This window comes from Podarcis liolepis (genome assembly GCF_965112155.1).
Source record: "Podarcis liolepis genome assembly, chromosome: 2".
Lineage (NCBI taxonomy): Eukaryota > Metazoa > Chordata > Lepidosauria > Squamata > Lacertidae > Podarcis > Podarcis liolepis.
Window position 1 is genome coordinate 89,076,140 of NC_139555.1, and position 16,128 is coordinate 89,092,267.

At 43.6% G+C, this 16,128-nt stretch overlaps 1 long non-coding RNA gene across 4 annotated transcripts; it reads left to right on the plus strand.

The window, feature by feature from the left end:
- The first annotated feature begins 32 nt into the window (after positions 1 to 32).
- Positions 33 to 13,483, plus strand: LOC310702120. 4 transcript variants are annotated; one of them, XR_014523262.1, is made up of 4 exons: positions 33 to 331; positions 2,289 to 2,372; positions 5,930 to 5,992; positions 13,056 to 13,483. It is a non-coding gene; the product is annotated as an uncharacterized lncRNA (long non-coding RNA). The 4 variants fall into 4 exon arrangements; XR_014523263.1 differs by lacking the exons at positions 5,930 to 5,992; positions 13,056 to 13,483 and adding an exon at positions 4,065 to 4,420 and having other exon boundaries at positions 41 to 331; XR_014523264.1 differs by lacking the exon at positions 13,056 to 13,483 and having other exon boundaries at positions 44 to 331; positions 5,930 to 6,991.
- Positions 13,484 to 16,128: the final 2,645 nt, after the last annotated feature.

Consider the following 16,128-nt stretch of genomic DNA (forward strand, 5'->3'; position numbering starts at 1 on the left):
TATACACTTCCTCAGGTCCCTCTAGTTCAGCTCCAGCCAATCACACTGTCTAACTGAAAATTCTATACTGCCCTCCACTAATCAAAATCTCCTTTCCCCCCTTCTTCATACTGAGAATTCTGACACCAAACCTTTCTTGCATGAGTCTGTTAAGACTCCAAGCGACAGTTAAACTGATTTTTACAGGACCAGACAAATACATTGCAAGACAAATGTCACTATGCATTATACAATACCCATACAAATGAACAGGATTTCTCCATAACATCTAAAGAAGGTGGGCCGAGGAAAACAGTAAATAGCACAACCCTTAACCGTTTTCTAGTAAGAAGTAAGTTCTATTGAATTCAATGGGTTTACTTCCAGGTGAGTGGAATGATTGCAGTCAAAGCAAAGAATCTAAAATTACCTAACTGCATCAATGACTATCAGGGGCTGTAAATCTTATTGCTTTTCCAGCAAGGAAGGAGGCATGCGTAATCATTTCCATACTGTTTTCCGGGTCAAAGTTGTTCTGCCCTCTTAGGTTGTTTTTTCCCCTGCAGGCAGACAAATACAAGTACAGTATACTTGACGCATATTTGGCATTCAACGTTTGATTTGAAATATTCTTTATAATTTGGTGTTTATACCACTGGATAGGCAACACCGGCATTTTTAAACCACATCCGCCATCAAATAATTAGACTTTATACCTTGGACATTTTTAATATAGATGTAGTTTACGATTATTATGCAGAGGATCAACTGCTGACTGTGTGCAGCTACTGTAATGTGACGGTGCCATATTTCTCTGCATTTTCCTCTGTTCTATTGTAAAAACTTCAATTGCTCCATTATTGCCATATTATTTGGCACCAAGGAAGCCATTTACAACAGAGCACCATTATAGCTGTGCTAATTGAAAACCAGTTTGGACAGCTATAATTTAAAATTGATGACAACTGATTTCCAAAGCCCCCCCCCCTTTTTTAGTATATCATAGTATATCAAATGATTTAGTATATCAAATGATTAATCTATTAATATAACTTTACAGAATAAAAGTTGCAATGTCTCAAAATAGTGGTTTTAAAAATACTTAATGAAGCTATGTGGTTCATTAGTGGTTTTAAAAATACTTAATGAAGCTATGGAACCTACAAATTATTTTCTATGAGCCAGCTTGAATGGAGACGAGACTGGAACTTACCAGAAAGAAGAAGAATCCCCTTTCTTCCACCTGTTCTAACTGAACAAAGAGCTCAGTGAAACTCAAAAGCTTCCTTAAAGAAACAAAGTTATATGAACTATAGCTCCACCCATCACATAAGATGGTCACCTTTTGTATACATTGGTGGCTTCTAACATACCTTCCCACTTTAAAAAGAGTGGCAAACCACCAGTTTCTTCTAAACATTTTAGTGTTGTTTCACCCCACCCCACTCTCCAAGCGGTGTGAGATTCCAGGGGTACCAGGCGCTTACCCAGAGTTCATGTTTCCTTGGGAATTGAGGCACAGTGGAGACTGTGATGTCTTTAGGATATATGGTTTATTTACACATATATACAACCTGAGCCTACGATGGAAGGGTTCACAGCATCAATACCCTAAAGGGTCTTGTTTCTCCCATAGCCACAGCCCTGGATTCAAGCTGAGATCTACCATTTCTCTGCCTTTCCTGCTTGCTGCCTTGCTTCTCAGTCATATAACTCCTTCCCCTCTCTACCTTTATCTGTTGAGCAATGGGGGCTCCAGCCATTTGCCATCTTGCACAAGCCGTTTGATGCTTCGTTCTCTTAATAGCCCATCACCCAGGGGGCTAGCCTGACTTAATTAGCTCTTAATACTTGCGAAATCTGGGGATTAGAAGTGTCTAGCATTCATTTTAACACCCCAAGCCTTGATTAAATTCTAACACTTACTGGATCCAGGAATTTAGAAGTGTCTGGCACCCACAAACACATGACAGTATGTTGGATATATGAGGTTGCATGGCAGTAAAACAGCTGTAGTTAACATGATGCCCTCCAGATGTTGCTGAACTACAACTCCCAGCACACCTGGCCTCTGGCCATGCTGGCTGGTTTTCATGGAAGTTGGAGTCCAACAGCATCTGAAGGGCTCCACATTGGCTGATTTAAATGCTGCCCCTTGATCATTTCCTATCCAGACAGGCTCTGAAAAAAACAACATGTATGGGAAAAAGATAGCTTAGAGCCATCCCTGCAAATGGCCTACCCTTAAATTTGTGTTAACCTTCAGATACATTTACTTGCACATCTAATGCAGTTTATTTCTTCACTAGTCTAGAATTCAAGGAGTAGATATGGAACCAGGAGGAATTGCTATGGGAGTGAAAGAAACCTGCCTTCATTTAAAACCATGCCAGGTATTCACATATCATATTGCTGGACAAAAAAGTAATAAATGTTGATAGGGTGGTACGAATTCTGGTTGGAGGACGGCACCTTTTCTGCCCATAAATTCCTCATATTCATAGGAACAAAGTTTTTTCTCTCCCCCCCTTTACCAGTTCATTAGTGCCATGCATCAAAAGTCTAGGAATGAAAGGTACATTGGGGGTGGAATTTTATTTTGAGAGCTATCAGCTCTTTGGAGACTCCTGTTCAAAAGTATTTTGATATAATGTTTAGGCTGTTTGTGGCTTCAGATCTGTTCATGATGAAATTCCAGGTAATGTTTCATAGGCTTGGCTTCCGGCCTCTATTAGTTCTAAAAAATATTGACATTTGATCCTTTAAATAGGTGATATGAGACGTCTGCTTTCAATGTTTTAAGACAGCATCTATGAATGTTTCTCATTTTACATCAGAACTTAGGAAAATATAGTAGAGACTTCCTACTAGATAGTCTGGCTGCAGCAAAACCTATTTTATTAGGCTGTGTACGCATTACCAGCTTACTACTGGTTTACTCCTCTCCAGTGTGTTTCCACTGCTGGTGTTTAGAGGTGGCGCTGTGGGTTAAACCACAGAGCCTAGGACTTGCCAATCAGAAGGTTGGTGGTTCGAATCCCTGTGATGGGTGAGCGCCCGTTGCTCGGTCCCTGCTCCTGTCAAACTAGCAGTTCAAAAGCACAGCGTTTTAAAATGCCTTATGAAAATGACTGTGTCCAGCTTACTTGGACTGCTGCTAACTTTTGGACAAGAAGTATTCATGTAGTGCCTGTTTAACGTGACAACTAATTGTCACATACAGTATTCTAGTAGTGAATCAGTGATATAACCAAAACAGGACTACTGAGAAGCAAGAGGCAGGTATCAGCAGAATCAGGGGGTGGGGGGAGAGTTAGGAGAAAAAACTTAAGTGGGCCACCTGCATTCCCTAAATGGAACAACCTGTACTGAGCATGCTTTGTGGCCACAGAACACAGGCTGAAAGGCGGGGCAGAAAACTAGGGAGGAGGAAGGAGAATGGAATGGAGTATCCTGAAAAGAGGCAAAGTTGGTGGAACCCTGAACAGGAGCACTCCACTTGCTAAGTTTACACAAAGCAGCTTCTACCTCAGGTAAAAAAAGAGGGGGGGGGTCCCTTTACTCTATTATTAACTGAAGAAATGCCCAAAAGGAACTAGAGCGAAGCTTTCCAAACTTGTCAAGTTGGTGACACACTTTTTGGACATGGATCATTTTGCGACACAGTAAGTCAGTTTTGCATCATTTCGCGACACAGTAAGTCAGTTTTGCATCATTTCACGACACAGTAATTCAGTTTGACTAGCAAACCAGAGGTTAAACTAACCCTTTCCAGCCCTGGGAGGAGTGTGAGGAGCGTTTGTGTAACACACCTACTATACATTGCAGCTGGCACACTAATGTGTCATGACACATAGTTTGGAAAGCTCTGAATTAGAGGCTAAACTGGCTTGTTCATTTACCTTCTTAGTTCTGGAGAAAGGAAGACTGCCGGGGCTGAAGTTGACTTAGGGTTGCTACATCAGCCACTATAATTTATGAGCATGGTAATATCGATTTTACAATATATGAAAGCAGAACATTGATCTTCTTGCATTCTCCCCCTTCTTGCCATCTTCCTATCCATATTTCTCCCCCCCTGGAAGTGCATTGATTTCTGAGCTCAGTGGTTGAGCCGTTGAATGAATCACAGATTTACAGTGCTGAGCTCTGCTGTGCAATTGAACACAGGGAAGGAAGTCCAATCAGGGTCTAATCAGAGATCTACTCTCCAAAAAAGCCTCCTGACTGCATCACAATTAGATTAATCAGAGCTTGAGAATATTTTCTGACCTCTGCAGCTGAAGCAGATGCAACACAGCGAAGGCTTTTTGCTTAGAAAATGAAGACCCACTGAGTTGCAACTGAGGTGAAGGGATAAATCACCCATTTTAGTCACCATTCAGCACAGAACATAATTATGCTTACCTTCTGATTAGGTCTAGGAACACAATGGCATTAAAATACGACAGTTCTATGTTGAATTTTTCCTGAGAATTCAATTATTATTCTTTTGCAAAAGTAAAACCTGGATTAATGTGTTGTTTCTTTTTTATATATGCATGAATTTCCACTTGTGATGGCCCATGTTCTGTTGACTAGCTAGAATCATTAAAGTTGGCACCAGAATGTTTTATGTTGCTTTTCCTCCAGAAGGCCTAATCACTCGCTCACTCTTGAGAACAAAACATTAACTTGGACTGCCAGTGTTGCCAGAATCCCAAAAGATGGGCACTTAATTTGCATCTAATTTAACTATTATTTGCATACTTTGATGTCAGAATGGCATTTGCTCAAACAATTATTGCTGTCTGGATATAATCCCAATTTTTCACATACATACTCTGTCTACAGTGCCTTCTGTCCTCTCCCTCTGGAGGGAATAGCCGGGAATCTGTACTATGTTATCAGATGCCAGCGACCATACACCCTCTCTACCCTAGCACACTGAACTTTTATGGTGGGCTTTTAATGGTGAACTTCTTTTGGGAGCTAATCTTTACTCCAAAGCAGTGTGTAAATGTAGGGTGGAGTCTTTGTGCATCTGAAGGGCATCTGATCCAGTGGATGGCTCCACAAATAGTAGAGGGGAGGCCATTTTTACCGATTCCCTGTTCCCCTGGAGCTCCCCCAAACCCAAACATTGGCTCCAGAGAGTTGGAGCACCCTCCACTGTTGTATCTCCAACATTAGGAAGTTGATTAAAGATAAAAAAGGTAAAGGTAAAGAACCCCTGACAGTTAAGTCCAGTCGCAGACAACTCTGCGGTTGCAGCGCTCATCTCACTTTACTGGCCAAAGGAGCCGGCATTTGTCCGCACACAGTTTTTCTAGGTCATGTGGCCAGCTTGACTAAGCCGCTTCTGGCAAAGCCAGAGCATCACACGGAAACGCCATTTACCTTCCCACCGGAGTGGTACCTGTTTATCTACTTGCATTTTTTGGTGTGCTTTCGAACTGCTAGGTTGGCAGGAGCTGGGAACAAGCAACGGGAGCTCACCCCGTCGCAGGGATTCGAACCGCCGACCTTCTGACTGGCAAGCCCAAGAGGCTCAATGGTTTAGACCACAGCACCATCTGTGTCGCTGATTAAAGATACTGAGCCTCAAAGCAGGGCCTATTATGAGTACCTTAGGTTCAAAGCTAAGGTCTCATTGTCTGGAACTCCTTTTAACAGGTGCTTTGAAGAAGGGCAAGCCCAAGCCATTCTGCTGTCTAAGGTGGAGCTACCAAAATCAGCTGCCTGAGTTGGTCACCTCACTCTGCCTACTGGCTGGGCCAGCCCAAGGCAGGTCTAAAATGCATCTTCTTAGGAAAAGCAGCTGCAGTTTAAAAGCTCAGAATACGAACCAGCTGATAGTAAAGAGCATTCTCTGTATTCTAGGAACACCCATTACTCATTACAAATAGAAAACGGTTAAAAGCTCAGGGAGGATGAGGATTAATACAGATCTGTTTTTGTCCTCCCATAGCTTCACTCCTCAGGACTGGAAAGCTACTTATCGGCTCCAAACAGAAATCAACACCCTTGCGAGGTTTGGCAGGAAGTCCGCTTTTAAAAACCATTTACAGTAGGAGATTTCCCTTTGTGTGGAAACTGCTAGAGGATTCGAGGGAGAGGAATGCAGCCAGGCTCAGATGCAGAATTGTTTGTGCTCAGTGGATAGGAAAAGTGAATGAGTGCGGATGGGTCGGGGGAGGACTGTAACACGGCCAGAGAGCCTGTAAGAAGAAAGAGCTGTTTGGCATCTGGCTTCCTGAAGCTCGGCTGCCTCTCTCTCCTCTCTCGCCTTGTCTGCCATATCAAATAGCTTTTTGAATACAACGTTCAGTGAACCAAAATACATTTCAAGATCTTATGTGGGGGAGCCTTGCCCCGAATTGAAGTAAGTGGTGGAACTCCCATTAATTTCAAAGCAAGGTAGAAGGAAGGGGAAGAGGCCTTTTGTCATCGTCCCCCACATTTTTGCCTTTGTTTCCCCCCTCCTCCTCCATGCTCTGAAAATCATGGCTCATATCCATCTCTGGTGGTACTTGAATAACTGCTCTGCTGTGATCTGCATCACAAAAGTGCCTTTAAAAGCAAGTCAAGCAAGCAACACAGCGCTTGTCAGGGCTCCATTGCTCCCTCTCCCACTTTGATTTCCCCTCCCTCGGGACCAACTGCAAATCCGCCAGGCATCCAGATTTTGTTTGACAGAACACGGAAGCGTTGGAAACAGAAACGTGTGGCGTCTTTGCAGCGGGAAACTATGGGTGTTTTCATTTGCCGTGTGCTCATGAGACACACAGGGTGGGTAGGGGGGAGGGGGGCGAAGAGTCAGTCGTTTAATTCTATAGGTATCTGGAGAACTATGTTTTCAGGGGACGAATCCAAATTTCCAAGAATGTACAGGTCATAGGACTGGTGAATGTAAAAGTAGGCGAGGCCAGCAAATGCTTCCCTCTAGTTCAGGCATGCCCATTTCCATGAGTGGATCGCTGAGTCACTTGATTTGGCAGGGCATACCTGAAGGGTGTTGGGCACCAGAGCTGCTGTGTAAGGGTAAAGGGAACCTTCACCATTAGGTCCAGTCGTGGCCGACTCTGGGGTTGCGGCGCTCATCTCGCTTTATTGGCCAAGGGAGCTGGCGTATAGCTTCCGGGTCATGTGGCCAGCATGACTAAGCCGCTTCTGGCAAACCAGAACAATGCACAGAAACGCTGTTTACCTTCCCGCTGGAGCGGTACCTATTTATTGCACTTTGACGTGCTTTCGAACTGCTAGGTGGGCAGGAGCAGGGACTGAGCAATGGGAGCTCACCACATTGCGGGGATTCGAACTGCTGACCTTCTGATCAGCAAGTCCTAGACTCTGGTTTAACCCACAGCACCACCCGCATCCCTGTGTAGGTACAGCTATACTGAAGTGCTGATTTGGGGCTATCACATCAGTCACTACGTCTTGCTGTATTCTGCTGAATCATAAGGCAAATTCAACACATTCTGCAACATGCTCTAACGTAACTCCTTGTGAAAAGAAACAGGCCATCGGGCTGGACTGGCTGCTTTTAATCCAGGTGATCCATTTGCATTCTGTGATCGACCAATGTTTCCTTCTGCTTACTACTCTCTGCCCAGTTTCCCACCCAGTTTGCTATCTCCATAAACCATGGTGGTACCTGATGGCACTGCCTCCAGAATGAGAGCTGATTTTTTGGTGAGAGAATGGAAGAATATCCTTCTATATGTGTTGTCCTAAAACCACTTTTGTGTGGATCCGAGGTAAATAATCATAGCTCCAGTTTCTTAGCAGACAAGGAAGAAGAAGCATTATAGAGGATTTAACCACTTCCCTAACAATGGCAACAAAGAGTAAAGGGGAATTCATGTTTATACAATATTTCAAACAAGGGCAGAGACTTCCATGAAGTTGTGGATACGGCAGTAGAAAAGTCCTATGATGGGCCAGAGGCTGATAAAATCCTTGCATGCTCTGTAGCTGCATGGAGGGCATCAGGTTCAGTTAATAATAATTTGGAATTATAAATTAATTATGGTTGGAATTTAGTGAGCAGATCTTTTTTCGTAATTAGTCAAACTTAGTTTTTTACCAGCGATTCAGCACAATGTGTGTCTGTATCTATCTTCCCCCATAGAAATGCCAGAATACAATAACAGGTTGGAAAATCTGCCTTCTCCAAAGAGGAAAAGAATAAATCAAGACAAATTTTATACCAGGATAAAAATTATTAATAACATTTTGAACATCAGGTTGAACTGAGAGGTAGCTAACTAAACAAACTTTACTGGGAAAATGGGAGAGAGAGGGGAAAAAACAGTATCCTGTTAATAATGCTGCCATGCCCAGCATGCAGGAAGTGATTGATGGTTATTGGCACAACACATGTTAATTAAACAGATGAGTCCTATGAATTCCTTAATATTTCCTGTTGCAAGGCCAGGAAATTGTTTAAAATTTCATATTTTGTGCTGATAGCACCCATAAAGACCATATTGATGGGAGAGTCTCTCTATATAAACTAGGAAAAATTACACTGTGAATAATGCCCTGGTTTCATTCATCCAGTATATTTCTCTGGGGAGTTTCCTTCTATTCGCAACAAGGCTCCTTCAGTATTAAACTGGAAAGGTTGAATTCAGAGTTCTGTGTTGAGGAAATTTTTGAGCACGTTCACTGCCCGCTAATAAGCCACTCTCTTATTACTCATGCGACTGTTGGCTTTGTCAGGTAATCAAAACCTTACAACATTGTTGAAAACTTCCTACATACAGCACTGAAAAATGAGCGTGGGTTAAGTGCATTTTTAGATGCTGAGTGAAGATAAAATGAGATTGGCAGACCGTAAGAGCAGCACTCAAGGCCTATTAAAACCCTTCATGCAAAGTTCTTGATTCTTAACTTAAGAGCTTGTTGGAATTATATTTGTTAATCCTATGTATACATGGTTAAAGGGGTTATATGATAGCGATCAAACCTAAACTTTCCAACCACGGCTGCACCCAGACAAAACACTTTTTGAGTCAAGAATGAAGTGATGGCAAATGCTTCTATATATAGTGAAGTACAGTTGTACCTTGGTTTACGAACTTAATCTGTTCCAGAAGTACGTTCTTAAACCAAAGCATTTTTAAACCAAGGCCTGCTTTCCCATAGCAGTGGGGGTCTCAATTTACAAATGGAACACACTTGACAGGAAGCGAAACATGTTCTTATTCCAAGGCAAAGTTCACAAACCAAAACACCAACTTTGCAGAGTTTGCAGAGTTCTTAATCCAAGTTGTTTATAAACTTTTGTTGTTGTTTAGTCATGTCCGACTCTTCGTGACCAGAGCACACCAGGCACTCCTGTCTTCCACTGCCTCCCGCAGTTTGTTCAATCTCATGCTGGTAGTTTCGAGAACACTGTCCAACTATCTCGTCCTCTGTCATCCCCTTCTCCTTGTGCCCTCCATCTTTCCCAACATCAGGGTCTTTTCCAGGGAGTCTTCTCTTCTCTTGAGGTGGCCAAAGTACTGGAGCCTCAGCTTCATGATCTGTCCTTCCAGTGAGCACTCAGGGCTGATTTCCTTCAGAATGGAGTTAATAAACTAAGCTGTTCTTAAACCAAGGTACCACTGGAGCAGCGGTGGCGGTGGTGGCAGCGGCAGTAGTAATAATAATATTTATAACCCGCCCATCTGGCTGGGTTTCCCCAGCCACTCTGGGTGGCTTCCAATAAAATATTAAAAATACAATAAATCATCAAACATTAAAAACTTCCCTAAACAGGGCTGCCTTCAGATGTCTTCTAAGAGTCAGATAGTTGTTTATTTCCTTGACATCTGATGGGAGGGCATAAAATCTGTTTTACAAAAGGAACCCAAACAGAATTGTCTTAAAGAAAGCATGTCATGTGTCTCACAAGACTTGCCCCACTTCGAACATTCAGATAAGGGCAGTGTGGCGTCGCTCATGATATCTGACTTCTATAGATTTGCATGCTAAGAGATATATGATAAAATGTTATGTAGCTAAGAAGATATTTATAAGGTGTAAGGTAAGGAGTGAGAGCAAGTGGGGGAGAGGGGGTGGAATGAAGGAGTGTGTCATGTGTTGATTTGGTGAGGGTGGAGTGTGACAGTTAGAAGAGGGGTGCGAGAGGAAAGGGGAGAGTTGGATTTCGGGAGGGAGGAGACGGGGGCAGGGGGCTGGTGTGGGTGCCAAGAAGCAGGGAATAGGACAAGATTAGGATTTGCATTTGCATTAGGAATAGAGTTATGAACACATGTCATGACATACAAAAAAATCCAAACGCTGTTTTTGAAAACAAACCACATAAGAACATGTTACATTCAGCTGTTAGATTATAAAAAAAGTTTGTTCATTCAAACTACTGTACTTTTCTGTGTATAATATGAGGTTTTTTAATGATAAAACAGTGGTTAAAAATTGGGGGCGTCAAAGGGATGCGGGTGGCACTGTGGGTTAAACCACAGAGCCTAGGACTTTGCGGTTCAAATCCCTGCGACGGGGTGAGCTCCCGTTGCTCGGTCCCTGCTCCTGCCCACCTAGCAGTTCAAAAGCACGTCAAAGTGCAAGTAGATAAATAGGTTCTGCTCCGGTGGGAAGGTAAATGGCGTTTCCGTGCGCTGCTCTGGTTCACCAGAAGTGGCTTAGTCATGCTGGCCACATGACCTTGGCCAATAAAGTGAGATGAGCGCCGCAACCCCAGAGTCGGTCACGACTGGACCAAATGGTCAGGGGTCCCTTTACCTTTATACAGGTAAAGGGTAGTGGCAAAGGGTGTATTGTTTCCTGCCACGAGCAGTCAATTGTTGCTGGCATTAGTGTGGGAGATTGGTGACTGCATCAATGGCTGCTGTCGATTGGTCAGTGCTGTGGTAATTGGGCGGGTGATTGGCGGCTGCTTGTGACGAGCGGGAGATTGGAGGCTGTGTCAATGGCTGCTGTCCATTGGGCGCTGCTGCAGCAATTGGACAGGTGATTAGCGGCTGCTTGTGGTGAGCAGAAATAGAGGAAATGGAGGCTTCTGTGTTGCGTTCGATCGGAAGCGTTGGCCAGTCGGGTGAGCCTTTTTTGGCATCCCCCCAAAAAGCTCAACAATTGTGGGCAACCTTTCCCCCCAAAAGCTCAACAACTATTTTTGAGTCCCCCTGAATAGTCTTATACACAGGGGTGTGTTATACACAGAAAAATACGGTATGTCTCATATTTGGTCAAGCTATCAAGGATGTGACAAAAATTAGTCAGAGACAGTAGTGCCTATATGGTGGCAGCTGGGAACCCAGAGGTGGAAACCCTATAAAGCAAAGGGGGGCGGGGGAGAGGAAGCCAGGTGGGCTGAGAGGGATTGGTGATTTGAATTCAAGTCCCCTCTTGCTCTAAGTGGTGGGCTTGGGTGAAGGGTTGCAGCGCTGCAGTGGTGTGGTAGAGAAATGGCAGAAGCCCCTTCCTTCCATCATGCAGATGGGTCTGGAATATGAACCGAATTTTCCATGCGAGCACCTAATTACATAGATGCCCAATTTGGGTGCTTCCCCCTGTCAATAGGCAGGCCTCCACTTGAGGGCCCAGCTCAAACTACAGGCTTGCATGTCACCATCACATTATTACAGCACCACTTGCAGCCAGATGTATAAACTAGGCCACGCCTGTGTGTGTTGACAAGGACCTGCATGGACTGAAACTGTCTCAGACACAGCTGTGCTCAAACACAGAAGACTAGAGCAATGTGCATAAGCTTTAGTCTCTTGACGTTGTATCTCTTATTATTATTATTATTATTATTATTATTATTATTATTATTATTTATGAAGTGGTCCCTCCATGGGCGCCCCTTTGTCTCTGGCATCGGCGGAGAAGCAGTGCCAGCATCGGAGCTGATTTCCGATGCGATCTCATGAGATCTTGGCTGGAAACCGCTGTCAATACTGGCACCGCTTCTCTGGTGGCAGTGCTGGCAGAGGCGTGTGGTGCCAGCAGCTGCGGGTGGCACAGTGGTGGTGCCAGCGGCAGAGCAGGGTGGCACTTAGCACTGCATGATTTTTGCTTCATATGTAGATTGCAAACTAAGATGGTCCAGAAAAACACAAAACATATTTTGTTTGTAAAATCTTTCTTGTGCACAGGTATAATGCATCATAAATGGCTTAAAGTAAAAACTTATGAGCTGCTTCCTGCCCCCGCTTGTATATGAATCTAAATTTGGATCCCAATAAAAAGGGATCTTAATCAGAGCTGTCTTGCACTGAGTTTTTCTCTGGACTTTACTGCAGGCATAGGCAAACTCGGCCCTCCAGATGTTTTGAGACTACAACTCCCATCATCCCTGACCACTGGTCCTGTTAGCTAGGGATGATGGGAGTTGTAGTCCCAAAACGTCTGGAGGGCCGAGTTTGCCTATGCCTGCTTTACTGCTTCAAGAAAGCTACTGTGCCAGAATGTAATCACAGTAATCTGGAAACTCTAACGGAAACTACGTGGTACCCTCATTAATACCGCCAAGGCTTCAGCCTCCTACATGATTGGATGAAACCATTAGTCATCAAGTTTTATGCACATTTTCTCAACATTAAATTTCTTTCATTCTTTATTACAGCCTTGTGCTATCCATCCAATGAAAAACCTTTCAACCATGAAAGGCCAAGTGTCTCAGGCCTCAGGGTTGGGATAAGTGGCGCCCTCCCTGTGGAACGCCCTCCCACCAGATGTCAAAGAGAACAACAACTACCAGACTTTTAGAAGACATCTGAAGGCAGCCCTGTTTAGGGAAGCTTTTGATGTTTTATGTATCACAGTATTTTAATATTCTTTTGGAAGCCGCCCAGAGTGGCTGGGGAAACCCAGCCAGATGGGCGGGGTATAAATAAATTATTATTATTATTATTATTATTATTATTATTATTATTATTATTATTATTAGAACTATCACACAGAACGTAGCTAGGATTGTAAATAAGGCAGCACACACTGGCATTTTCACTGTTCCTTAAAGATTCCTTCGAATTTGTTCTTGAAGTACTGCAGCTGAGTACCAGAAAGGCAAGTGAGAAAGTAAGTGGTATATTATTTTGTTGTTGCTGTTTAATCCATAGCAGTGACCAGAGGAGAAATGACTGCTGAGAGGAGTGCAAAGAGAAGAAATGCCATGGTGCATCTACAGCAGCACAACCAGACGCCTTCATCTGCCCCACCTGCAACAAAACATGTCTCTCCTGTATCGGTCTCTACAGCCACAGCAGGCACTGTAAATCTCCAGTGGTTTAACTTCATCCCCAAAGGTGCACTCCTGAAGCAAATGGATGCCAACCCTATTGTTAATATAAAGACTTTGAGACCTGTATTGAAACCAGGCCGAACCATTTATGAGTCTGCCTGGAAATAAATTATAACTACCAACAACAAGAAGAAAAGTGAACCAAGACAAATGCAAACTATTTTCTCTTAAGAGGCCGCATCAGCACACAGTGCAATAGGTGAACATCATTAAATACCCAAGGGTCCACAATTGACACTCCTCAAATATTAGAGTCACACTCCTTCAGTGCAGTTCATAGCTGTCAACTTTTCCCTTTTCTTGCGAGGAATCCTAATTGGAATAAGGGAATTTCCCTTAAAAAAAGGGAAACATTGACAGCTATGGTGCAGTTCACTAACAACTTAGTTTCCTCAAAATAATCTGATGGCCTGGGGCTGACAAAGGGAATCAACAGGTAGGAGCTAGTGATAGTTAAAGGTAAAGGGACCCCTGACCATTAGGTCCAATCGTGACCGACTCTGGGGTTGTGGCACTCATCTTGCTTTATTGGCCGAGGGAGCCGGCGTACAGCTTCTGGGTCATGTGGCCAGCATGCCTAAGTCGCTTCTGGCGAACCAGAGCAGCTCACGGAAACGCCGTTTACCTTCCCACCGGAGCGGTACCTATTTATCTACTTGCACTTTGAGGTGCTTTCGAACTGCTAGGTTGGCAGGAGCAGGGACCGAGCAATCGGAGCTCACCCCATCGCGGGGATTTGAACCGCCGACTTTCTGATCAACAAGTCCTAGGCTCTGTGGTTTAACTCACAGCACCACCTGCATCCCAGTGATAGTTAGGAGTGTGTATAATTTGTCTTGTATTACCCAGGTTTTTCTGAAAATCAGTTGTGGCTGGTGCCCATTGGAACTGGTGGAGCAGAAGTCAGGGAGGCCAATAGAAAGCTGAACCACAGGTAGTGACAGGCAGAACCACCCCTGACTGGCAGACTGAGGTTGGTGGAGTAGAGCCCCATTTGCCCTTATGAACCAGCCTCCTTTGCTCAAAACACTCTATCAGTTTACCTATTTTTTTGTGGGGCTACATTATGTCACCCTGGAATAAGAATGATTGTCCACCACCATTGCTGTGCAAATGACAGACTCCATTCCCTGTTTACTATTTAAATCTAATGTTTCCAGAGCAATTCATTTGCAAACTGTGTTTGCAATAGAGATGCACCTCACATTTAATCACAATAAACATAAATGATACAAAGCCAACTAGGAGCCTTCTGAAAGCTGGGAGATCATTTCTTAACAAACCATCTTAATATTGAAAAGGTAAAGGACCCCTGGACGGTTAAGTCCAGTCAAAGATGACTATGGGGTTGTGGTGCTCATCTTGCTTTCAGGCCGAGGGAGCCAGTGTTTGTCCACAGACAGCTTTCCAGGTCATGTGGCCAGCATGACTAAACCACTTCTGCCACAACAGAACACCGTGATGGGAGCACACGGAAACGTCGTTTACCTTCCTGCTGCAGCAGTACCTATTTCTTTACTTGCACTGGCGTGCTTTCAAACTGCTAGGTTGGCAGGAGCTGGGACCGAGCAATGGGAGCTTTACCTTTATCTTAATATTTAAAAGTGATAGATAGCGTATGGAAGACAACCAAGGTAATTGAGGTTTTTTTAAAAACTTGAAAGCCATCTATATATGAAAAGGGAATAATATGATCCATGTGTCAATAAGATCAAAGAGATGTCTGAAAAAAGTGTGTGCATGTAGGGAATAAATTTTTCTTTGCTGCAATCATATGTAGTTTTGCAGAGATCAAGCCCCACTGAGCTCTGAACCCTCATAAAACACTCACATCACCAGAAAGCACTTATAGGGTAATTTGGAGTGAAAAAAATTGTCAGTTTAAGAAGGACACAAACACACTTTCATTTTTCCAGCATCGCATGTCCTTTTGCTTTTGGCTCTATAAATGGGAGAAAGGTGGGATATACATTTTTGATGGGGGGCAGATGGAAATAAACCTGGGATAAAAACTAAGATTGGGGTTGGGGCAGTAAATGAGGGATTGAGGAGGAAGTCCCATCCTCTCATCTGATTCCAAATCCTGTCCTGGCATTCATAGAACATGTTAGCATTGCTAATGTGTAAACTGTGCCTTTCCGAGCTTAGTAAGAAAAGACCTCCAGCTCAGCTGCTTCCCTTCATGTGACAAGATTACCCTTCTTGCTTATCTTTTGAGCAGTACATGATACTGTAAATTGAAGAGAATGCTTGCCTGAAGAAGTTGCATCCAAGGGTGTAATAACAGTCCATCGTCTTTACAAAAAGTGGAAAGTGTGGGTGGGTTGGGGGGGGGGAGGCGGGGAGAGAGCCACAGTCTGCCAAATCACATGACCCAAAATCTTTGAAGCAGATGGAAGATGCCTGTAATGCCCAGCTGGAAAGCGTTTTGAGTAGTTGAGAAAAAACTGACTCATATATTTCCTCTACATTCTCTTAGTAGGTTTTATTTGAAAACTTTGGCATGCATTGCTTGTAAGGCTCTGTGTGTTCTGCTGCTAAACCTTTCTCTTTGACCACAAGAACCCCCTTTTTCTCCCTGAACCTGGTTGTTAAATATGAATACGCTTTAAGTACGTTATCATTTTTGTGCACATGGGTGTTCTGATTAAAACCGGTAATGTGGCTAAGCTGGTATGTGTGCTATGATTTTAATTTTGTGAATTCCAGCAGTTCTTTTATCAAGTATTTGTACAGTTTTACTGAGGTAAGTCATAGGAAGATAATACGCACGTATGCTGCATCTTTGGATAATTTATTGCAGATTGTGTGCTTCTGAAGCAGTTGTGCAAAGTAACATTGCGAAAACCAGATGCAGCCACGTATCCTTTGGAACTTTTCTGTGGGTGGAA